At 39.0% G+C, this 24957-nt stretch overlaps 1 pseudogene; it reads right to left on the reverse strand.

Moving 5' to 3' along the window:
• LOC126471164 (CLIP-associating protein 1-like) overlaps positions 1-24957 on the reverse strand; it is a 245149-nt pseudogene that overhangs the window by 74304 nt on the left and 145888 nt on the right.

Here is a 24957-nt window from a genome sequence, read left to right on the forward strand (position 1 = left end):
AAGTACCACTGCATACACTTCACAGATTTTGATGAAGTTTTAGACTCAGTTTCAGTCAAATCTGCACAAACAGCCTTTGAAAATCAGTGAACTGAATTATGGAAAGGGTTGTTGCTATTCACCATATAGCAGAGATAATGTGTCAAAAAAAAAAAAAAAAAAAAAAAAAAAAAGCCCACAACACACGCAAATCTCATACACAACCACCACAGTCTTTGTCTGCTGATGCCAGGCTCGGTGAAAGGTGAAAATCAACTGAAATTGGCTCAAAGACATAATGAGATTAAAGAAAAAATAAACAAAGAGACTGTAGTGTGGCTTGCGGGTCTGTGGGTGGATAAGTGTAAAGGAGGGAGACGGAAGATGCGAATAGATTAGGTGAAGTTGGTACTGGAACAGAGAGGAGAAGGCGTTAGGGGTGGGGAGGGGTTGGTAGGATAAGATACAAGTTCACGTGGCACAGGACGGTACAGGAAATAACACTCAAAAATGTGCAAAAGTGATGCAGAAAGAGAGATCAATTTGAAGGTATAGGATTAATATCAGTGGGAGTAATGTGGGACATGAGATGCTGCACCAACAATTGACGCAGTCTTGTAGCTGTCTGTTGTGCGCGGTGGAGACAGTTGACACAGTAGAGAGTCAGTGTGGTTGGTAAGGTGACAAGAGAAACACAGGAAAAGAAGAGAAAGGAGGACTGGCCTCAGCAGCCAGTGACTGTGGTCGTGTGTGTGTGTGTGTGTGTGTGTGTGTGTGTGTGTGTGTGTGTGTGTGTGTGTGTACGTGTGGGCGCGCGAGCGCGTGTAGGTTTTTACATAACTGAGGAGGCCCAGTACCTGATAACCTCAGACAGATGAATACAGTGCAAGAGATGCAAGACAACACATATCCAAACACCACCCAAACTACTTCTGTAAATATTTGCGCTCAACAAAAGTAAAAATTTCTCGAAATGCATTGAGCTAAGCATGAAAAAAATACATAACTGGAGCAGCGATTCATTATTTAAATAATAAATAACAGCTGCAGGCTTTCCAAAAATATTGATTATGACGTATGAAATTGAATCAAATGTTTCTCCTTCCCAGACAGTTATTGGTTCAGGTTACATCAGCATTTTTATCGGACAGTAAATTTTTATTAGATAATAAAAAGTCCCTGAGAAGCATTTTGATGACTATTATATAGATATATATAAAGCATGAAGATTCAAGAGGGGGTATCCTATATGTAACTTTTACAGCTTAAAAATTATTTCCCACATTTTACACTTTCCCGTATTTTACATAATTTTTTTGAAGTCCCTTGAAAAGTGGGATTTCATTCTACTTCATACTAGGCCATTCTCTTCCTTGTCCCAGCCCCTTCTCTTCAAGAATATTAATTATGAAGATTTTGTGTCTGATGGCATACCCAATAAATTTTCTTTTTCTTTTCTACATTTTCTTTAGTAATCTTCCCTCTTCATTTGCTTCCTTTAAGACTTCCTGGTTGGTTTTCCTTTCTGTCCAATTGTTGTAGCCTTTTCTGCCATATCCACATTTCAGCAGTTTCCTTTCCAGTTTATCCAGAGTCCAACTTTCACTTCCATAAAGCCGAGTACTCCCTAAAATAATTTTGCAATGGATTTTCTGCCATTTACATTCATATTTTTTCTGGTTCAAATGTTTTTCTTAGTCATAAATGGCTGTTTTGCCAATGCAATCCTCCTCTTCATTGCCATTAATCATCTATTATCCTCTGCAATCATACTATGAAGACGACAAAATTGTTTCACCTAATCAATTTTGACGTCACCAATATTTACATCGGTTCTAGTTCCTAATGTACTTTTTCTGCACTAGCATTACTTTTGTTTTAAATTGGTTCACTTTTAATTTCCACAGTTTAAGTGTGCAAGAGTGGACTTGTAGCATTCTATTCAAAATTTTTTCAGAGTCTGCAGCTGTCATGATGTATTCAACAAATCTGATCCAATGTATCCTTTCACCTTTGTCTTCTCCTTCTTGATATGAATAACTTTTTCAACAAACATAATAAATAAATATGGGGATAGGGGACATACTCGTCTAATTCCTTTTCTAATCCTGAACTCTTCCTCTACCTTCCTGATGTTTACTTTTTGTGCTTTGGTTCTGATGCAGTTGATTATTCTTCTAGCATTCCAGTCAAGTTCTATTTTTGTCATAACTGTAAAGAGTGGCTTCTAGTTCACATTGTCAAAAGCATTTTCTAAGTAAATAAACGTAAGGTAGTCTGGCCAGAATTGCCAAATGTGTGCATGAGGTGTACCTGGCTTATGTGTGAATGTGTGTGTTTTCCTTTCTTTTCTAAAGAAGGCTTTGGCCAACCGCTAAGTGTGTAACAGTCTTTTTGTTGTGCCTGTTTGCAATTCAACATGTCACCTTCACAGTGAGTAGCAATCTATACTTTTCATAACACCATTGACATTCCAACCGGGACTTACCATTGTAAGGAATGTTGTTCTATTCATACCCATCCTTCTCTCCAATACAATGCACATGGCCAAAATTGCTTCCCTTGTTCCTCTGCCTTCTCTAAATCCAAATTAGCCTTCTCCAAATACTGATCTCCTTTCCCTTTTATCGTGCTCTATCTACATTAATGAGTAATTTGGATGCACGATATAACACACATATTGTTCTATAATTGTTATATGCCAATGCTAAAACTCCATTAAACTTTACCAAGATAATCAGAAATTCAAAATGAAAGGGAAGTTGGAAAAGCAGATTCCATGACACTAACATTATTCTCAGTAGCCCCATGCAAAAACAAAGATGTGAATACATGTTAATGGAATGTTATCTGGAAAACCTCCATTTAACTGATAACAACATACTGATTGATTTTTTAAAAATCTGCTTTAGTTGCACTGCTATAGCTGAACTTTTATTTTGTCAAATGAACATGTTTCAGTACCATCACTGGGCCATTCCCTAGTGCACAGTCATCAAAGTCACTTACCCCTATCAAAAATATGTCTGGAATTTGTAATTTACTGTTTACCTCTAGTGTGGATAAACTTCCACAGCAAGTAGGAAAATGTAATATAGTAATTTTGAAAGTAGGACTTAAAATCATCTATAACACTATTTCACAAGGGTTCTATTTTTGATATTAAAGTGTGTGCTTCTAAACCAGTTTACCATGAGAAATTCAAATATGTAAACAAAATATTGTTGTCAGGTATACTTTTGCATCCAGTAGTGATGGAACGTGACAATTTCTTTTTCAACAGCAGGTGGGAAGAATAAGAAGTCAATGGGTTATCCCCCGCCACACCTATGCAATTAAGACCACCTGCAATACCTCATTAACTTCAACGATGACAGACAGTTGCTGCCTCGGCAGTAAACTTTCACGCTTCCCAGAGGCAGTTGCATTGAGTTTACAACAGTGGTGTGAGCCGTAATTTGTGTCAGTCTTAATGAGTGAGTGTTTTGGGTGCCAAGTAACCATCTCTGTCATATTTCTGAGTGAAGTTGAACCTCCTGTGTTTAAATTGATGTAGCCTGGTGCTGAAGGTAGACTGACTGACTAACTGTTTTTACATATCAGCATTTCTCTAGTTCTCTAGTATTAATGTATTACAGGCGTACTGCTGAAGATGTATTTTTAAATTTTCAGAAATGCGGATGTCGATATAAGCCAGATAACTTCTGCTATATCTGAGGGAAGTTCACCTTTGTCAGAAGTAGGAAAAAATTTCAACAGTCATAAAGAAAGCATATAAACATTACTTTAATAGCGGTAGGAGACCAAGATAAAGAATGGGCACCACATTTCTGTTGTGCTACATGTTATTGCAAACTAATTCAGTGGTGGAAAGGTAAAGAGAATTTGGCATTTTTCGCTGTGCCCATGGTGTGGAGAGAGCCAAGGACAGCGTTACTGATTGTTATTTCTGTCCAACAAAAATTCAGGGTTTTACAAACTAAAAATTGAAGGGGCACATTGTTTACCCAGATCTGCCTTCAGCAAGAATGCCAGTGTAGCACACTGACAGCCTTCCAGTACCTTCAAGAGCTTCAGGTCAAATTCGGAGTGACAGTGAAGTTAGTAGTACTGAAGAAATCGCAGATGATCCTTTATATCACTGCACAAGTGAGTCATCACCACATTTTTTAACATAAGCAGATTTAAATGATTTAGTACGTGATCTAGGACTAAGTAAACAAAAGGCACAGCTGCTTGGTTCAAGATTAAAAGAGTACAATCTACTCCACCAAAGTACTAAAATCAGTGTGTTCAGGCACAGAGAACATGCCTTTATTTCCTATTTTGCAACAAACGGAGCACTGACATTTTGCAATGACATTGCTCGCCTAACGAAAGTGCTGAATTTCACCTATATTTCACAAGAGTGGAGACTTTTCACAGATGTGTTGAAACAAGTTTCGAGGGTGTTTTGTTCCATTACGGAAATAAAATACCTTCTACACAAGTAGCTTACGCCAGCTTGACCAAAGAGAATTACGAATTCGTACAAAGGATGCTAAATTCATTACAATGCAATGAATACAAATGGCAAATTATGCAGATTTCAAAGTAATTGCTATGGTACTGGGACTGCAACAATGCTACACAAAGTATGCCTGTTTTCTTTGCGAATGGGATAGTCAAGGCAGAAATTCTCACTATGTGAAAAAGAAATGACCTAGGCGAAGATGGAAAGTGAGCGAAAAGAATGTACAACATTAAAGTCTGGTAGCTCCTGAAGATATACTATTTCCACTGTTTCACATCAAACTTGGCCTAATGAAACAACTCGTAAAGGCCACGAATCCAACAGGTAGTGGGTTTGAATATCTAGCTACCAGCATTTTTCAGCTGCAAAGGTGTATTTGCGGCCCCACAAATCAAGGAGCTGCAGAAAGATGCAAATTTTGAAGCACATTTAACTGACAGAGAATAGACAGCATGGGACTGTTTCGAGATGGTGTCAGAAAAATTCCTTAGAAGAAGAGCTACTAACTACAAAGCAATAGTAAATGACATGATCAAAACATATTAAGATCTGTGGTGCAATATGTCTATGAAGGTAGATATCACGGTCTCTCATCTAAACTGCTTCACAGAGAGTTGTTATCCAGAATGAGATTTTCACTCTGCAGCGGAGTGCGCGCTGATATGAAAAGACAAAGGTCCCGAGTTCGAGTCTCGATCCGGCACACTGTTTTAACCTGCCAGGAACTTTCATATCAGCACACACACCACTGCAGAGTGAAAATCTCATTTTGGAAACATCCCCCAGGCTGTGGCTAAGCCATGTATCTGCAATATCCTTTTTTTCCAGGAGAGCTAGTTCTGCAAGGTTCGCAGGAGAGCTTCCGTGACGTTTGGAAGGTAGGAGACGAGATATTGGCAGAAGTAAAGGTGTGAGGACGGGGCGTGAGTCATGCTTGGCTAACTCAGATGGTAGAGCACTTGCCCGCAAAAGGCAAGGCTCCTGAGTTCGAGTCTCGGTCCGGCACACAGTTTTAATCTGCCAAGAAGTTTCATATCAGCGGACACTCCACTGCAGAGTGAAAATCTCATTCTGGAAACATCCCCCAGGCTGTAGCTAAGCCATGTCACCGCAGTATCCTTTCTTTCAGGAGTGCTAATTCTGTAAGGTTCGTAGGAGAGCTTCTGTAAAGTTTGGAAGGTAGGAGACGAGGTACTGGCAGAAGTAAAGCTGTGAAGACGGGGCGCGAGTCGTGCTTGGGTAGCTCAGATGGTAGAGCACTTTCCCACGAAAAGCAAAGGCCCCGAGTTCGAGTCTCGGTCCGGCACACTATTTAATCTGCCAGGAAGTTTCAGTTGTAGTGATGTATCAGATGAACATGCCAAAAGATTCCATGAAGACTTTTCTACTATAGAAAGGTGTTATGAAGGGAAGTGGGTACCATCTATGATAGGAGATTATTGCTAGCATATCATTCGAGAGAAGAAAGATTCACAATACAAGAGAAAAAATTGATGTGCATTACAATACAATGGATTTTTTTTTTGTCAATTTTCTGTAATTTCTCATGTCAAATAAAAGCTTCAAAGCTTATACACAAAGATTACAGTGTTATATGTTAGATCTCACCCTCTGTTAATGTGATGAGCTTATATCATCATAAAACGTGAATTTGTTTATCGAATTTCTCCTCATGTTTGCTGCGCTATATCAGAAACAGAAAAGAGAAATGAAATTGTGAAACTATACCTGACAGAAAAACCTAAAAAAAAAAGTTTTGAATTCAACACTCAAAGTACAACTAGGATTACAATGTATTTTTTCAGAAATAGAAAAAAAGTATTTTTTGTAGAACAGTGTAGTGAGACTAAAATAATGTAAAAAGAACACACCAAAAAAGGAACTGTACAAATGAAGTTGAAAAATAGTTGGTAAGTTTTTAAATTGAGGGCAGTTCAAGACAAGGACTGCATGAGCAGAAAACATCTGAGCAGAAGAGCAAAGACAATCTGTAGTGTTTTGTCTAACTATAACTTTCAAAGCAAAACATATGGTGTCCAAGGAAACAAAAATTAACTATTTGTCTGTATTAGTAGCTTCAACTTATAACAGCAAAACATGGATTTTTTTTTAAATTGACTAAACAACCCTAAAACTGAAGGGTGGACAGCAAGCAATTGGGAGGTGCTTATTTAATAATAACAAGCAAAGGTCTGTGCTCCCACCCACACAGGCCAATTGGGACTGACTGACTGACTGCCATACCATCCTCTGCCAATGGCATCATTCAGATGCGTGATGGAGGTGCATAGTATCAGCACTGCTCTCTGGCAGTTGTTAGTGTTCTTAAGTTGTGTGTTCACTGTCAAGTTAACTTAAATGCTAGTCTCTTGCAGAAGCTACTTTTGTCAACTTGCAGAGCTTCCACAAGTTAGTGGAAACACTTTATAGCAGATACTTGTCGAACTTGCCGGCTGCTGGAAGTTTTTCTCAAACTTGCAGAAGTTTTGTGTGTTGAATCCAGGTACAAAAATCATGGTGTCCAAAACGAGAATGGTGCAACCCCTAAACATAAATAACTGGCCACAGTCAGCCAAGAAAATGTGAAATGAATATACAGATTAATTTGTTTCACCAAAAGGGGAAGTAGAATGACGGTAGTGTCATCTTTAAATTCTACAGTAAACAAAAATGTTTGTAATAAATACTGCTTGCAAAAATCGAAGAGCAATTAATAGCGATCTCTTGGTTTTATAACCTGCAGTATTTTTGTATCTTGTTTTAGAATTTATTATTTTTGTAATAAAAGTAATAAATATTGTTTATTAAATTTGAAGATTAATTAAAGGTGATCTCTTGGTGATACAAGTTGTAGCATTCTTGTGTCCTGTTTTCGAATATGTTATTGTACAATAGACGAGATATTTTTTAAACTTGCATACAAAATTCTCAAATAGTTTTTAATCTGAGTGAAGTTCTTTGATTCTTGTTTATTCAATAGTGTTTCTTGATAATTTAAATATGTACACCTCTGTATCCAAACTGTTTTCCCTTTTCTCTGCTTTTTGTTTTTCTTGATAATTTTTCTGCAATAGCAATAATAATAATAATAATAATAATAATAATGCAACAATGATGGTGGCTGGGCTAATTTTTAAACATGACACTGTAAATTCCCACTTGGCTATCTCATGATGAAACTCATGTGGAAACACTTCTGCAAGTACTTGCAGGAAGTTCCTGAAATAAACTTGCCCAAGTGACTTGCGAAAGCAAACTTGTGCACGTTTTTGTTGTAATGTAAACACCTCAGCAAGTATTTGTATAAGTTACTTGCTAATAGACAACCGCCTTTAACCTTGGAGCCACTGCTTCTCACTCAAGTAGCTCCTCAACTGGCATCATGAGGCCGAGTGCATTATGTTCTAGTTCCACAAATAAGGAAAAATCCCTGCGGTACTGGGAATTGACCACAGGTACTTCATACAGCAGCTGGAAGTGCTTATCATTGAGCTATGGAGGCAGACAGGAATTATTAAAAGGGAGACAGGAAAACTAACAAATGTATGAGGATATACACTGGAGTTCAATATGTAATTATGGTGATAATGTGGGAATGATACGGAAGTGGGTGAGACACTTAGTCAGGTGACTGAATAGTGGATGGTACAAGAAACTTCTTTGTAGCATTCAAAGAGAGATGAGGACGAGGAGATTAGTGTTTTAACATGCCATCAACAATCAGTTCACTAGAGATGGGGCAAAGCTCCAATTAGGAAAAGATGAGTAAGCAAATCGGCCGTGCCCTTTGTCAGAGGAACCGGCATTTGCCTGAAGCGATTTAGTGAAATCACAGAAAACGTAATTCAGGATGGCCAGACATTGGCATGACCCTCTAAGAGAGAACAGAGCAAGATGATCACTGGAAGACAACATTAGAAACGTGTATGTATCACTGAAAAACAATTTTCTTGGAAAAGGCTAGAACAGGCTTCCATACAAAAGTATAAGGTATTGCAACAAATGTATTCAGTGATCTGACATTACGAAACTGACACAACAATAACAATCACAGGCAAGAGAATAAAAGAAATGAACCTGCTGTACAGATTTAAATGAACTCAGAGATTTTTTCTTTTCTTTTCTTTTCATTTTAATTTTAATTTTTCATTTGTCTCATGCAGTCAGCAGTATTTTCTTTCTCTGAAGACAATTAAGTTTCCCCCCACAACTGTCTCAAGCACAAAAAACTGGGCCTTACTGTTGAAAATTAAGCAGACAGAGCATGACCGATTCACTGGCAGGAACATAAAATTTTCAGATTTAGGATATAGCTCAAATTAGATTGCTGAATTAAAACAGAGGTAGGCTGAGCTTCACATGAACCAATTTAGAGAAATCACAGAAAACTAAAATCTAGATGGCTGGACAAAGACAGTACAGTGTATTAACCATTGCATTATCTGACTTGGTTTTTACAATATGGAGCTTTTTTTTCTATTCATATTGCTTGAAAGCCTGTCTCTATTAAGTGATGAGCAGCCGAGGTCACACAAATGCACAAAATATGTTGCTAACACAAATCAAGAGTTACTAAAAATCTATTTTGAGTAACGGCAAGTATGCTAATTATATAACTGCTTAACTTATAAACACATTGATAAGTACAGAAAAACAATATACATTTTTTATAACAGAAATTCAATGATACCTCAATTTTGAGCCAAATGAGCGATCAAGTAGATTTAAAGAGTAACGACTTGGCGAAGTCTCTCTGCTAGCTTCACGACTAGGTCCTGTCGAGAGAGGGATGCCGGATGGTCTACGTTGTCTGCCATCATGTCCTGTTTCTCTGTTTGTAGTTGAAAAGGTAGCATAACTTAGTCTGGAAGACGGAGACCCTGAGCGGCTTGTAGCTATGAACAAAATAACAACAATAATAAAGAAAAAGATCATCTTTCAATAATGTTACAAGTAATTTACAGAATAAAAGACAAACTATATCAGTATATGGGAAAAATATGAGCATCATCACAGAACTAAATAAAATGTGAAAGGTACATATGCACCAGAGTTTTATTTAACAAAACATCATTTTCACTTAAACAAATCATCCATTTGGCACTCAAAACTGTGGTTTTTAATTATTTAAATGAAAAGCGTCATAAATTTCTAAAACCTTGCAATGTCTTGCATTCTAACAGCTTGATATCTCAATCACTAAACATCTATGTTTTTTATGATTGTTACTGTAGAGTCTCATAAGAAAGTAACAGCTTGATATCTCAATCACTAAACATCTAGGTTTTTTATGATTGTTACTGTAGAGTCTCATAAGAAAGAAGTCTACATGCAAGTGCACCAGACACTGCAACTCTTGATGCCTTGTAGTGTCCAACATACCATTCTGTATGTTTACTTGTAAAATGTTATCCTCAACATCAACTAAATGACAATGTTTTCTATGGAAAATAAACTGTATTTATCGATCAATGAATGTTGATGAAAGTCTATTTCATTTGGTTTAGGAAATATTAGATCAAATATATGTTTTCATGTTTGTAAAAATGATTTCACAATTATTCCCTAAATGAAAACTCACTCTGAAGGTGCTTTCTTGTATCTAACATGGCACGAAAATCGGTAATGTTATTGAGTAGACCATTTATCTTGGAAAACTGCACAACCACCTCATAACTTCATATACTGTTGCCTGCTTGTCATCCAATCAGAGATAGGTCTTGTAAAGTGTGGGCTACAGTGATGACTACATAACAAGAACAATTTTACATTATACTTTATCAGCTAGAGAAATGTACTTGTGCCTGAACTAAAGTCTCAATGAATGTAAAACTTGCAAGAATAATTCACAGGCACACACTCAGCTGCCCCATCATCAAATATGCTGATGAAATGACTGCTGACAGACTAACAATAGCTTTTATATCCATGGCCCCTTCCACTTGTTTCCCATGGTTTTTAGCATGCTGGTTACTGCACCATCCAAGGTTTACAGCCACGAAAATTATCAATACATAATGTATTTCATTGAAACCCTGGCTGCATCATAAGTCATTTTGTTGTTGTTGAACGATAGCTCTTTACAGCAAAGTGCGAGTTCCTAGACCTTGTTACAGTTGAAACCACAGTCACAATTAATTAATTTTTAGATTTTTGGGTTGAAAATGTCAAAAAGTTGACTTACTTTTCCTATTTTCATTCACTGATGTCTTACAGCAACAAACTTTGGCATGACTCATCATTGATGAAATAAGTATTTGCTGCTCAGAAGTGTGTAATAAGGGTCACATGTAACTGTCGTGTCTTTATAGTCTGTAGAAAATGCTTAATTCGGTGTTTCTGCAGGACTCACTTGATTTTTTTCCAGATAATACACTATCATGTGGAAGACACACATTAGCTGTGGTCTTCTCAGGTTCTTCTACGAGGGCCGTTCAGAAAGTAACCTCCGGTTGATTTAAAAAAATACACCAAGTTAAATAAAAATATTTTAATATATACATCTTACAACTACATCTTTGCACTATTTTTCTACATAGTCTCCATAGCGATTGAGGCACTTATCGTATCTCTTCTCAAGCTTTGAAATTCCTTCTGCATAAAAATCACCCGCTTGTGCCTGGAGCCAGCCTGTGACCGCATCTTTGAGCTCTTCGTCGTCATCAAACTGCTGTGACCCAAGCCATTTCTTCAAATGCATGAAGAGGTGATAATCACTTGGCGCCAGGTCTGGGCTGTAAGGTGGATGGTTGATAACGTCCCACTTGAAGGACTCAAGAAGGGCCGTTGTTCTGCGAGCAGAGTGAGGACGGGCGTTATCGTGCAAAAAAACAATACTGGAAGTCAGCATACCACGGCGTTTGTTCTGTATAGCCTGTCGTAACTTTTTTATTGTTTCACAGTACACGTCTTGATTAATGGTCGTACCACGTTCCATGAATTCAACCAACAACACCCCTTTGGCATCCCAAAACACCATTGCCATCAGTTTTCTGGCAGAAAAATCTTGCGAGGCTTTTCTTGGTTTGGTAGGCGAATTTGAATGTGCCCACATCTTTGATTGTTCTTTTGTCTCAGGGTTCACGTACTTAATCCAGGTTTCGTCACCGGTCACGATTCTGTTTAACAATGGTTCTCCTTCGTCCTCATAACGTGACAGAAAGTCTAATGCAGAGGCCATTCTCTGAGTTTTGTGGTGGTCGGTAAGAATTTTGGGCACCCATCATGCACAGAACTTGCGGTAACCCAATCTTGCTGTCACTATCTCGTACAAGAGAGTCTTAGAAATCTGTGGAAAACCAGTAGACAACTCCGACATTGAGAAACGTCGATTTTCACGAACTTTTGCATCAACTGTCTGAACGAGTTCGTCAGTCACCAATGATGGTCTACCACTCCTCTCTTCATCATGAACGTTTTCTCGTCCACTTTTAAATAAACGTACCCATTCACGGACAACTCCTTCACTCATAACTCTTGGTCTGTACACGGCACAAAGCTCACGATGAATAGCTGCTGCAGAATATCCTTTGGCTGTAAAAAACCTTATGACAGCACGCACTTCACATTTGGCGGGGTTTTCTATTGCAGCACACATTTCAAACTGCCACAAAAACTAAACTAGCGCATATGCGACGTTGACTCGACCACGGCTTGATGCCGACTGACCTGTTGAGTGCGTGAACGCACAGATGGCGTCGCTACTCCCCCCACAACCCGCACTGTGACCAATCGGAGGTTACTTTCTGAACCGCCCTCGTAGTTCCACTGTCATTATAAGTTGTAGGGCAGAAGAGTATGTATCTGTGTAACCACTCACAGAGTACACAGTCTTCAGCTGCTCAAAAATTTCTTTGTGAGACATTCCATGCCATAGAGGATGCAAGCACTACTAACAGGAATGAACTCTAAAGGGTAAGGTGGAAGAGTAATGAGATATGGGAAATAGGGAAGGAAGATTAGGGTTGACAATTAGAGACAAAGCACAAGCTCAGATGGAGTATGGAGGGAAATGAAACTGGCCATATCCTTTCAAAGGAACCATCCCAGCATTTGTCTTATGTGGTTTAGGACAATTGAAGAATGGAACTCAGCTCCTTCTGCATACAGAAATGTATGTAAATGGGGGTATGTAAATTTCCATTACTTTTTTAGTCAATACCCATGTTTATATCTGAACTATTGTGACCACATATAAGTAATTATTCCATCCAGCATGGGCTGTAACTAATAAAAGTGTTTCTTTCTGAGATATAGTCAAGTGTAACACTTATGCTTAACATAGAGTAATAAAAGTTTGTCACCACATCATTTATTTTACAATAAGTAAGTAATTAAAAATAAAAGGAGGAACTAATAATCCAAACAACACTTTACATTTTTTTTCTATTGTGTATTAAATTGTAATGGTTAATCAATATGTTCCACATACTGTCAATAAATTATATTATTCAGTATTTAGCTACCATTCTCCTGAATGTAACAGTCTAGTTAATTTTATTAAAAAATGTTTATTTAACAAAATATGACCAAGTTACGATACATACAAAATATGTACTACCTAAAATTTCTACACAGGTGAAAGTTATTCGTATTAGCCTTGACATACCTCAACTGAAAACACCTTTTCTCAATTTTTTTCCAAAAATAATGTCTTTGAATAGTTGCTGATAATAAAGACTTTCACGTTCCAGAATATTCTTTTGTAAAATTGAACAAGATTTTAATTGCCAATACTATATATTTGTAACCCTAATTCTCAGGTCTCACTTTGTCAAAATTAATGTTAAAATTAAAAAGTTTTCATTTCAAGAAAATTCTTGTGGGAAAGGTGGTGGTGGTGGTGGTTGTCGTCGTGGTGATCGCTTTGCAGGGCACTCAACTGTGCGGTCAGCAGCCCCCATAAAAAATCAGAATTTTTACACAGTCCACTCTAGCCAGTCATGAATGATGAAATGATGAGGGCAACATAACCAACCAGCTCCCTGGCAGAGAAATGTGGGAAAGGTGAGACTAAAAATACAGCTACTGCGCACCAATTCAGTGAGTAAGTGGGTTTCATTGGCCAGGTCAGTGAATCTTTGTTTCACTTTCAATCTGTAAAGGAACTACGCCAATCAGTCTGATTAACCGATTACTTGAAGTATATGCCACTTGTCTGAAAACATCTGTCATTTTGTCTGAGCTGTCTGTAGAAGCTGTGCTACAAACAGGTGATTTGATGTAAACAAATGAAGAAGAAGATGATGAAATATGTTTCAATTGCCCCATGAAGCTCTCCTGGGCTATTAAACGTGAAGTTTTGTTGGCCTATTTAACCAAAGGGGGGGGGGGGGGGGGGAACAGAGAGAGAAAGGGGGGAGGGGGGGGGGAGAGAGAGAGAGAGAGAGAGAGAGAGAGAGAGAGAGAGAGAGAGAGAGAGAGAGAGAGAGAGAGAGAGAGAGAGACGAGAAAATGGTGGTTTTCATGGATTTAAACTTAGACTTTCTTAAAAACTCTTCTAGTAAGAATTTATTAGCCACTAACATTAGTGGTTTTTGGGGACTTTAATGTAGATTTTCTTAAATACTCTTTCAGTAAGAATTTATTAGTCAGTAACATCAATCAACTTAATTCCTACTTTAAACTTCCCAACTAGGGTAGCTTACTGCTTCAAAATAACCCTTGATTACATCTTTATACGAAGGTCTAATTAACAAAATTATGTTACAAAATCAATAGTCAAAGGCCTCTCAGACCATGACATGCAGTTCCGTTTGTTAAATGTTACTACTGAACAGGATATAAAATCCACTAAATCTGAGTTCAACAGGGTAGCCAGTCAGCCAGAAACTGATTATTTTAGGAAACTCCTCAAAGACATGAACTGGTGTGATGTATACAGTGCTTAAGGCAGGTATTAAAAAATGCAACACTTTATTAATAATGTCCTGACCCTATTTGATATCTGTGTTCCCCGAAAACTAGTACAGATTAAACATAAGTCTACAAAGAACATAAGGTTTACTCAAGGAATAAAGGTGCCTTGTACAACAAAAAGGAAACTATACCCGTCAATCGGAAAAACAGCTCTGATGCTGATGCTATAGTTCATTACAAGACATGCTGCAAAATATTAAAGATAGTAATACAACCGTGAAACAAAATGCATTATGAGAAAAAGATAGGAGGAGATTGCTAGGATGAGAGGTGAAGAGGAGCAGATAGCATTAATAGCAAATTATACACAGGTAACAAGATGTGTGCAGCGTTGCACAACTTTTTAACAAGGATTTCATAAATGTTACTGAAAAGAAGGGTTGTCATGTTCAGAATACGCTACCATGGAATATCTCAGTCCAGTCTTTACAAATAACTTCAGTAAAGGCTACACTGGGAAAGCCAACATTAGAAATCAAGTAATAAGGAAAGAATTAGGATTCAACCAATAACCCAAAATGCAATCCTATACACAGAAAAATGGAGAGAACGTGTACTTCATATGTCACCAAAAACATTTCCCAAATCGGATGGGGCAACGATAGTGAGACTGGAACAGGTCGTATGTCCAACCCTGGAGTGATAGAAGAGACGAATATTAATATGATCCTTATTACACCTACATAAGTAAGGTCCACCATAAAACCATTAAAAATAAAAAATCTCACAGTTATGATAAAATATTTACAAAGTTAATTAAACAGTGTGCTTCTGATTTTAGTAACTGTTAAGTTACTGTTCAGCAGAACATTTCCTGAGTGGTTGAAATATTCTGAAGTTAAGCTCTTGTTTCAGAAAGGAGATAAAGAAATACAGATAAATTTGCATCTTATTTCTCTTTTACCAGGATTCGTAAAAATTTTAGAAAAGTTAATATAAAATTGGGTTCTTAACCATCCTACAACAAATAACATTTGTCAAAGTCACAGTTCAGATTTCTAACGAGTTCTGATATTGAGAAGCCTATCTACACACACAGCAAGAATGTACTTAATTCATTAGACAATAAATTACAGGCTACTGGCATATTTTGTGATCAGTCAAAGGCATTTGACTCTGTAAATCACAACATTCTTTTCAGTAAATTAGAATATTATGGTCAAAAGGAAATGTTGCAAAATGGTTCAAATTCTACCCGGACAGGACACAAAGGATGTCAGTAGGAAAGAGATTGTATTAAGCTATTAGCTATCATTCAACTGGGAATTAATTACACGTGCTGTCACACCAAATTCCATCTTAGATCCCTTATTTTTCCTTGTGGATATCAATGACCTTTCATCAGTAACATTTCGAAATGGCAAGTCAGTATGCAGATGATAGTTAAAAGTTTAATTATGAATAAAGTTCAGTTTAAGATGAGCCTCAAGGATCTATTGGCAGCCAACTTCTTCTACTCCACTGATGAATTTTTCAGTAGAACTAACTGACATGTATATGTTACTAATAATCTCAAATAATGTTAAGTATTACATACAACCTGACTCCTGTATAAATTTAGTGACAAGTTTGTTATTGCATTTTAAATGAAAATATGTTCATGATTTTTTTGCTTATACCACATCCATGAGGACCATTTCACTTGGGATCTGTGAAAGGTACATTAGCATACCTGTTGTTCTTTGTAAATATTTACTGTGTATTTTTGTTTTCCAACATGTTCTACATCCTTGTGGATCTCCTCACTACGGCTCTATTGGAATGAAAAGTACATGTAATCTAATTTAACCATACCAAACCCAACCTCAGACAACAGGCAGAAGCAAAAGATAAAGATACACAAAACACAGTTTGTTTGTAATTTTTTCTCCCAATGATAATTAAGTAGTGCACAAATGGTGAACACTTACACCTACAATGCACTTACTTTGATCAATGATCAACTCTGCTGCATACTGACTTGGCTGGAATATTACAACATGAACACTGGGGTGGCTATAAAGTCATCACTGCACGAGATCATAGATACTTAATACACTAATTTGAGTTGTAATTGCTGAGGTCCACCTTCCCATTTTCTTAATGGGATCTGTGTGAATCTTACAATTGATATCAAATTTTATCAGCTGTTCTGACAACACTGAACAATGTTGATGCAAAAATGTTGCCTACAATGACTGCCCTAAAAATCTGCCACTTAAGGTACACAGAGAACTGTGCTACGTAGCCAGAACTGAAATCCCAGTTACAAGCCTTCACTTTATTGGAAGGAAGTGACCCCTGCCCATATTACTCGTATACTGGAGCAATATTTACATTATTTATTAACTACACTTTTACAGGGTATGTACTAAGAACAGGAACAGCAACATTACAGTTTCATATTTTCTCATACGAACTTGTAATTATCACAGTTACCTTAAAACTCATTCGACCAACTGTCTACCATTTACAAGGCTATCTTTTCTCTGTTGTTTCATTTACTATACTTACAAACTTGAACACAATCCTTATATGCATTCTTATTTCAGCTGAAGCTAAGTATTAACAAATAATAAATTCTATAAATTACTTCCATCCTGGCTCCTCCATAAAAATTTGATCTATGATAAGCAACAACTTCAGAAAATAAAACCTTACTTGTTACAGAAATATATACCCACTACTTTACAGTTAACGTCTATTAAAATTTGTTTTATTATATGCCTTGACTTTTAATGAGATTTTGGGTCTCTCTCATACCAAGAATTGCATGATCATCATCATCAACAACAACACCACACACACACACACACACACACACACACACACACACACACACACACACACACAATGACAAATATATTAATAGTAATAAAATGAGAGAAACTGAAGAAAATTAATAGAAAGAACGAACTGAAGATACTTACGTTGGGACTGAGATACATTTGACATCCGACTCCTTGTTCTGCCCAATCTTTCAGGAGATGTTATAACACTTGTGGACATGCCAGATGAGTCTGCAGCTTTCTTTCCTGGCCGAGCTGTGAACAACAATTATTTTCCAGAATCTTCCTATCAGTGTTCATCTTAATAACAGTAAAAATGGAATTATTCAAAGCACACAGCAACTTGGGTAAATGAGCAAATTTATCCATTCCGTACAAGACACCAGAGAGAACAGCAAAGGAGGAAGGCAAGGTGAGGACAACTCAAACAAGAACCATGTTGCTGAGAGTTGTTTTTATAAGTCCATGTTTAATGAGTTCCGAAAGCAGACAGAATGATGCTAGATTGGGTAGTACACTTTTTCATATTTGGTGAGTATGTCCAAATATTTATTGCAGTATAAACAAAATTAGTGAATTTAAGTTATAAAATTCTCTTCTAATTAAAACTAGGGAAAATAATATAATAATACACTAAATTTCTGATACACAACCTTGGGCACCTTAGCTAAGATGAAATATTAATGATGCATGCAACAGTGTAATGTACATTGTAATGATCAGCTGGCCGTTGATATATTTCATTATGGATTCAAATGCCTAGTTGCAACAATGTCCGTGAACTAGCATAAAATTATATGAACGGATCAAATCATGAGGAAGGTAGCGAGAACAAATGGACCACAGCAGCAGACTCAGATTGTTCTACTGTATGTTTCTTACTGTGTGTGTGCATGTATGTGAAGAGGGCACTAGTATAACATTGCAGGCCTTGGAAAATTTTTAATTAGCCAGGATTTTTATTGAACAGAAATATTACCAAACATTTGTGTAGGCTTCATTTACACATCAGCATATGATATCGAATTATGACTGTAGTAACACAGATTTGTCACGAGTTTACTACTTTGCTAAAACAGAATGTACAAGAAATATAAAACATACAAAACTTTTCAGCAAGAAGATGCCTCTGATTATGCAAATGTGGTTGAAGATCAAACATGAAGTCAAATAGTTTCTCAAAACCTTCCATCATAGTAAAAACTAAAAAAGAATTGAATTCAGCTATAGTAACCAGCTTACTTACATTGCCTATGGTCATCTTATATCCAAGCAGCAAAAAAACAAACAGAAACACAGATTGATTATAAGGACTAGTAGGCACATACGTAAGCAAGCGTTAATGATAGCGGAGGAAAACAGAATCTCTCCTTTCACCTTGATTCAAATTAAGAATAGTGGGGGCGAGGACAGAGAGGAAGAAAGAAACACACACACACACACACACACACACACACACACACACACACACACACAGTGGCAGGGGGCTGAGATGGGGGTAGGGAAGAGGACAGAAGGGTGAGACACACTAAAGGTGAAGTGAGGGTGGAGATATCAAGTAGTATATATGAGAGAGAGAGACAAATGTAACAGCAGAGCCCTTTTCTGTTCCCTCTAATGTCATAGAAGTACATGTAGAAAACTACTGGAAAAATTTCATGAACCCATTACTGATACTGATTTACTACAATGACATAGTACGATAATGGCAAAGGTCATAGACAGCTTCAACTTTATAAAGTCATTGTATATAGTACAAATCTAAAAAAAAAAAAAAACTACCAGATCTTTCAAAAATTGCAAAAATAATAGATACAAAAAATAATGGTAATGTGTAACAGTCACCTTCCCCAAAAACAGAGGGAGGGAGACAATTTGTACCACCAGTTCCTCCGTTTATTCCATTATCAATGAGGCTTTGTAAGCAGGCGCCTTGTCCTAAAGAATGTTGTTTTTATTTTTTTCATTTGTATCCATTTTCATTTATTCAGACACCTTTTTTTTCCAAATTTTTCCAACAATTGTGAGATTTCTGTGGTATTCACCAGATTTTGTTTCACCCCTGGTAAGGTACTCAAGAAGAAGAATGAATTTTGCAACCTAAACAACACTGGTCATAGCTTCTGCTACAAGTTAAGTTAGATTTATCTTTTCTGTGCTGTTGCATATGAGGACAATACACTGACTAAAAAGCAATGGCAGCAGCCAGACTGAACAATTTATGCTTGCAGAATACATAGCAAATTCCACCACAAGGGTGCCAGCTGGTTGGGGCCGAATTTAACATGCGACATCCCGTGAGACCATGCTGCTCTGTCCGGCTGAGCATGTGGACGTGGCCACAGCCACAAGGGCTAAAGGAGGCCACACATCATCCAGGAGAGTTTGTCAGTTGCGTACAACCATAACAGATGGATCCCATGTTAAATCAGGCCTCAGGTCTGGACTTAGAATAAGTTCTGGTGCCGCTCCTCCATACTTAGCATGTTGCTTCTACTTGGGAAATTTACAAACTGTACAAAGGTCAGTACAGTAAACATTGTTCTTGAGTATTGCCTCCATATGTTCATATTTCCTCAACAGAGTGCCATAATTTTCAAAATATTTGATTAGCCGTAGCCATAGACTGCTAACTGAACAGATCTACCTCTGCATTATGTCAATCAGCATAGAGACCATTTGCTGGACGCAACATATATACACTCCTGGAAATTGAAATAAGAACACCGTGAATTCATTGTCCCAGGAAGGGGAAACTTTATTGACACATTCCTGGGGTCAGATACATCACATGATCACACTGACAGAACCACAGGCACATAGACACAGGCAACAGAGCATGCACAATGTCGGCACTAGTACAGTGTATATCCACCTTTCGCAGCAATGCAGGCTGCTATTCTCCCATGGAGACGATCGTAGAGATGCTGGATGTAGTCCTGTGGAACGGCTTGCCATGCCATTTCCACCTGGCGCCTCAGTTGGACCAGCGTTCGTGCTGGACGTGCAGACCGCGTGAGACGACGCTTCATCCAGTCCCAAACATGCTCAATGGGGGACAGATCCGGAGATCTTGCTGGCCAGGGTAGTTGACTTACACCTTCTAGAGCACATTGGGTGGCACGGGATACATGTGGACGTGCATTGTCCTGTTGGAACAGCAAGTTCCCTTGCCGGTCTAGGAATGGTAGAACGATGGGTTCGATGACGGTTTGGATGTACCGTACACTATTCAGTGTCCCCTCGACGATCACCAGTGGTGTACGGCCAGTGTAGGAGATCGCTCCCCACACCATGATGCCGGGTGTTGGCCCTGTGTGCCTCGGTCGTATGCAGTCCTGATTGTGGTGCTCACCTGCCCGGCGCCAAACACGCATACGACCATCATTGGCTCCAAGGCAGAAGCGACTCTCATCGCTGAAGACGACACGTCTCCATTCGTCCCTCCATTCACGCCTGTCGCGACACCACTGGAGGCGGGCTGCACGATGTTGGGGCGTGAGCGGAAGACGGCCTAACGGTGTGCGGGACCGTAGCCCAGCTTCATGGAGACGGTTGCGAATGGTCCTCGCCGATACCCCACGAGCAACAGTGTCCCTAATTTGCTGGGAAGTGGCGGTGTGGTCCCCTACGGCACTGCGTAGGATCCTACGGTCTTGGCGTGCATCCGTGCGTCGCTGCGGTCCGGTCCCAGGTCGACGGGCACGTGCACCTTCCGCCGACCACTGGCGACAACATCGATGTACTGTGGAGACCTCACGCCCCACGTGTTGAGCAATTCGGCGGTACGTCCACCCGGCCTCCCGCATGCCCACTATACGCCCTCGCTCAAAGTCCGTCAACTGCACATACAGTTCACGTCCACGCTGTCGCGGCATGCTACCAGTGTTAAAGACTACGATGGAGCTCCGTATGCCACGGCAAACTGGCTGACACTGACGGCGGCGATGCACAAATGCTGCGCAGCTAGCGCCATTCGACGGCCAACACCGCGGTTCCTGGTGTATCCGCTGTGCCGTGCGTGTGATCATTGCTTGTACAGCCCTCTCGCAGTGTCCGGAGCAAGTATGGTGGGTCTGACACACCGGTGTCAATGTGTTCTTTTTTCCATTTCCAGGAGTGTAGATTACTTTAAGGTGCAGGGTTTGTCACTGATTAGGAAGGATTGTTTGCTGTTTTCTTATTTGGCAACAGCATGCTACATATTAATGGAATGGGTCGCCCTCCCTTTTGTAACTGAACCCACTCAGCCAAATGTCAAGCAAAAATACGAAACAGTTCTGGGGGTCCTTTTCTTTACTTGAACAATCAGTATGCTGGCTAGTGGCATGGAGGGAAGAGCAACAGAGAAGAAGAAGAAGAAGAAGAAGAAGAAGCTGGAACGATACCACCAGACAGGTGATGCCAAGAGAAGACAGAAGAAACTGGAACAAGCCGCTGCATACAGACGATGCCTGAAGTTAAAGCAGCAATCCCAGAAGGCAATCAGGAGTGGTGCAGCAGCAGCCGACACTGGTGTGAGTACACACAGAACACACAGTGTTGGCCTAGCAGAAGCAACAACAGCGAATGGTGGTACAAGGATTCAGACAACACTTCATAGTGGAATGTGCACAGCAGCAACACTTCACTCAGTGAGGGACACAGCTTAGCAACTATGTCACGTAACAAAGATGTACATGCAATGATAGTGACATGCAAGAGTCATCATATTCTAATTAGGTTTTTCGACAACTGCGATATAGCATTTAAGGGAGTTCGAACGCCCTATCCCGACAATGTTAAATTTAGTGACTTGGCTTCCCCTGTATTTCAGAAACTACTGTAGCCATTGACATGAAACTTTTACAGGACATTAAATTGTATTTTCTGAGTCTACTAAACTACAATAATTGCATTTCAGCCACTGCTTTCAGAAATACAATTTTTTAATCATGCAGTTAAAATTTTGTATACTTTTTTGTACTTTATCCTAAATAATTTTAATTATACATAACATCATGTTCTTCTTTTAGTTCAGTAGACACAGGATGTGTATGTTATTACTTGTTGAAAACATGAATGCTTACGCAAAGTGGTTTCCAAGATTTAGGAAAAAGGAAACAGAAAATGTGAATGTAAAGTTCCAAAAGACTGTAACTCATTTAATATATGCTTAATATTTTTATTTTTAGTCACTCAGAAACACCATGAACTACACTGTATATCATCATCTTGATCTTATTCCAAGTTTTTTCTTCTTTTCTTCCTTCTGGACTCCTTCGTGGCCAACTGTGCTGCACACTCTGCTTTATCAATGTGAACCTTGTCCATTCATTCAAGTTCCCTGATGCAGTTTGCTCCAGGATTAATTCTCATATGCTGTAGCAGTTTCACACTACCAATGTTGCCATCATTAAAAACAATAACAGCATCACTGAACCCCCACTTTAGCGTCTTCATACAAAGAAAAACATTTTTTGGTAAGCGAGTCCATATAAGGTTACTGAATGAAACATTGGGATTTTGAGTCTGACCATCCAGACACTTCTCCAGTAATTCATGTTTGTCAGGTCTCTGTAAATAGGTCTTATGATATCCATGACTGCTGCTGGGATGGAACGTTTATGGTTGCATGAACTGTTTGAGTATTGCGCATTGCGGTAATTGCACCATGAATCAGGTCCAGGAGGGCAAAGATGGTGTACTGGTTTTTCATCAGTTGACAGTCTGTGGAAGAAGGTAGCCCTTATTGCCTGCTTCATTTTCAACAAACCCTCAGTATTATTTCTAATGGCCATCCCATAATACTGCTGTAGTTCATCAATCATTTTGTCTGTTAGCCTGCCTCTTATGGTTTTACCATCAGAAAATTTCTTGTCTGCAAACTTTGTTTCAACTTCCTCAACCTGGTCCTCTTCTACCACCACTTGTGCCTTCATAATTTCTGTCACAGACATGCCCTTCTTCATTCCCTGATTTACACTTATAACAATGTTTGGTTAAAATCTGGAAATCTATTACCTTTCTTTCCAGTATACACACTGGTCACCGTAGCAAAAGAATTCTTAGAACTGTAGCCGCACTTCTGCCAAGTGCCATCGAAAGCTACTGGTATGTCAGTCATACTATCATTTATTTCAACAGCTTTGTTTGCAGCACCCTTCATTGACTCACATGCAACAGATTCCACAGCAGCTCCAATAAATCCTGCATACTTGTCGATTTTACGAGGTGGGTTTGGCATATTCATCACAAGGTATCATGAGAGTCCCTTCTCTGGTGACACCACCCCATAGTTGAAATACTGATCATGCAGATAGAAAGGCTTCTGTGTATGCATGAAGCTGAGGGCTATGGCAGCTGTAGTGTAGCTAATGGCAGAATCTCCTATGCTGGATGAACCAGATGAGCAGAGTGCCTCACAAAACTCCACTACAATTCATGCTGAGGGGTGTGTGGCATGTAGCAAAATGTGTCATGAATGTAGTCTCAGGGCTACTGGTCAACTGATCCAAGTAACCATGCTGAGCACCATGGTATCAACCAAATAAATGGCTAAATCTCATGGTACCAAAATGGAGAAACAAAAACTGTGGGATTTGATGAGACTTAAAACACCCAAGCATTGAGGTTCGAACTAATGGAAGCTGTTTCTGGAATTGGATCAGTTGATAGACCAATCCAAGAAGAGGAAATCATCACTGAGAAGTTGGACTGTATCGAGGTCAAATCATTGTCTGGGGCTGAAAGGAGAAAACTTCACAAACAACAAAACGAAAAGGAAGACAAAAGGTCCCAAACTTAAGACCTCTACAAAGGTGGTCTCAGAGTGAAGGGGAAAAACAGATCCCTTCTACTTCCAAGACAGGAACAAGAGACAAGTCAAGACAAGGAACAGGAGAGGAGTCTAATATTCCCTTTTATCACAATAATTGGATCCAGAAATAGCCGAGGTAAGAAATAAGCCCCTGTGATGGAAGTCAGTGAGGAATCCTTGAGGGCAATGGGAAGAAAGGGTTCTTGCAGGCTATCGTCAGAGTAATCTCACACACTGGAAATGACCATGGTGTGGAGTTAGTGGCTGCAAGGGTTGCAGATAAATCTGCAACACAGTAAGGGGGCAACTGCCACCCCGAGTCGTCTTCTGGGAAGACAAGAGGTGGACGTTGTTCTGATCCAGGAACCCTATGTATATAAATGAGGCGTTTCAGGTCTTGGGGAAACTGGACGATGATGCTGGAGGCAAAATGCCAGAGGTAACATACTAGAAATTTAAAGAACACCAGAATATGCATTTAAGTTGAGTGCGGAATTTCATTCCTGCCCACGGCGGACTTTCGTTTCAGGGACGTAGTGAATGAAGTTGCAAAATTAATGTACCATGTAGACAGGTGTTCATAGCTGAATGAACAACTGTTGGTTGGTTGTGATGCCAATGCCCACAACCTGTTGAGGGGAAGCAGCGACACCAACAGCAGAGGAAAATTTAATTGAGAGTAGCCTGGAGATCCTAAATAGGGCATCAAATCGACCTTCAGGAACATAAGAAAGGAAGAAATAATGGGCATAACCTTTGGGTTCACCTTAACGGGTAGTTACGTCAAACAATGGCATGCGGTGTTGGAGCCATCCTTATCAGAACACACATATAACAAGTTTGAGGCTGAAATGAATGCTAAACAGACCATGGCCTATAGGAATCCTAGGAACACAACATAAGAGTCTTATAGGAAAGACCTAAACTCATCCATATCTGAATTTGTAATTTTAGTACGGACTCCAGTAGTACTCGAGGAA

Source organism: Schistocerca serialis, chromosome 3 (genome assembly GCF_023864345.2).
Source record: "Schistocerca serialis cubense isolate TAMUIC-IGC-003099 chromosome 3, iqSchSeri2.2, whole genome shotgun sequence".
Lineage (NCBI taxonomy): Eukaryota > Metazoa > Arthropoda > Insecta > Orthoptera > Acrididae > Schistocerca > Schistocerca serialis.